This window comes from Scylla paramamosain, chromosome 2 (genome assembly GCF_035594125.1).
Source record: "Scylla paramamosain isolate STU-SP2022 chromosome 2, ASM3559412v1, whole genome shotgun sequence".
Lineage (NCBI taxonomy): Eukaryota > Metazoa > Arthropoda > Malacostraca > Decapoda > Portunidae > Scylla > Scylla paramamosain.
Window position 1 is genome coordinate 34,176,817 of NC_087152.1, and position 1,424 is coordinate 34,178,240.

The 1,424-nt window shown below is 40.2% G+C and overlaps 1 long non-coding RNA gene across 1 annotated transcript in view; it reads left to right on the forward strand.

Annotated features, from left to right (window-relative positions):
* Positions 1-764, forward strand: part of LOC135113896 (uncharacterized) — a 50,599-nt gene extending 49,835 nt beyond the window's left edge. Inside the window, exon 2 of the long non-coding RNA XR_010275103.1 lies at positions 1-764. This exon is cut by the window's left edge and continues 418 nt beyond it. This is a non-coding gene — a long non-coding RNA (uncharacterized LOC135113896).
* The last annotated feature ends 660 nt before the right edge of the window (positions 765-1,424 follow it).

Consider the following 1,424-nt stretch of genomic DNA (forward strand, 5'->3'; position numbering starts at 1 on the left):
ACATTGTAAAAAAAAAACGAGGTTGTGGTGAACAGTATGTAAAAATAAAGAGCAAGAGAGAGAGAGAGAGAGAGAGAGAGAGAGAGAGAGAGAGAGAGAGAGAGAGAGAGAGAGAGAGAGAGAGAGAGAGAGAGAGAGAGAGAGAGAGAGAGAGAGAGAGAGAGAAAAGAAAAAAAAAGAAAAAAAAAAAGACAAACAACGGGCGAACCAAAGTGAAGCAAAAAAAAAAAAAAGGAACAGAAAGGAGAATGAAAGTTTTGATAGAAAAAAAAGAAGAGAACTGTTAACAAAGCGGAAAAAAAAGTGGAAGTGAAAAGTGGGACGCGGAAACTAGAACAAACAACCGGTGAAAGGACAAAAGTAAAGAGTAAAAATAAGAGAAAAGGAAACGAGAAAAGGAAAAGAACGAGTGAAACAAAATAAAACGCATTTACTAAGAAGCACGAGAACAAGAGCAAACAGGAAAAGGAAAAGAAGGAGAAGAAGAAGGAAGGAGATAAAACTCGAAAGAGAGAGAGAGAGAGAAGCAAAGTTAGTGAAAGGGGGAGTGATAGCAGTGGAGAGGAGTGGTAGAAGTGGTGGAGGAAGAGGTGGACGAGGAAGAAGAGGAAGAAGAAGAGGAGAAGGGGCAACAGCAGCAACAGGATGGATCAGGGAGGATCAGGCGCAGAAGAACCCGACAAGAAACGCATTCGGGAACTCAAGCTGAAGAAAGTGTATCGCTGGTATCCGTGGCTCGAAAAATACCGCTTCTTTGTGCTCGACTGGCTACTGCTGTGTATCTTCGTTATAGGTGAGTACTGAGTGTGCCTGTGTGTCTGTGTGTGTGTGTGTGTGTGTGTGTGTGTGTGTGTGTGTGTGTGTGTGTGTGTGTATGTGTGTGTGTGTGCGCAATTTCATCTAACGCCTTCCAGGAGATTTCAAATAGTTCGCTCTATGGGGTAAGTATAATCTTATCTGCGGGGAAGAATCCTATATATGTGTATGAGTCAGATGTGTGTGTGTGTGTGTGTGTGTGTGTGTGTGTGTGTGTGTGTGTGTGTGTGTGTGTGTGTGTGTGTGTGTGTGTGTGTGTGTGTGTGTGTGTGTGTGTGTGTGTGTGTGTACCTTTTATTCATATATAAAAAAAATCCATTGCGTAAAAAGTCGTGGTATAAAAAATATGAAAAAAGATGGACTATTTTAGAAGTAAAGGAAAAAAATGGTTCACGGGGAATAATGGAAAATATTCCCTCCCCCCATTTCACAAATGTTTTTTATTTCTATTTCATTCCCTGCTTCCTAAGAACTTTGCCTGATGTGGTATGAATTTTGGTTTTATAGTTTCCTTCGTATTTTTATTATAATTTTATGTACCTATTTGTACAACTGTCCATACAGGTGCTTAGGGATTCTTTCCTGTCATCCAACTTTCAATTTTTCAT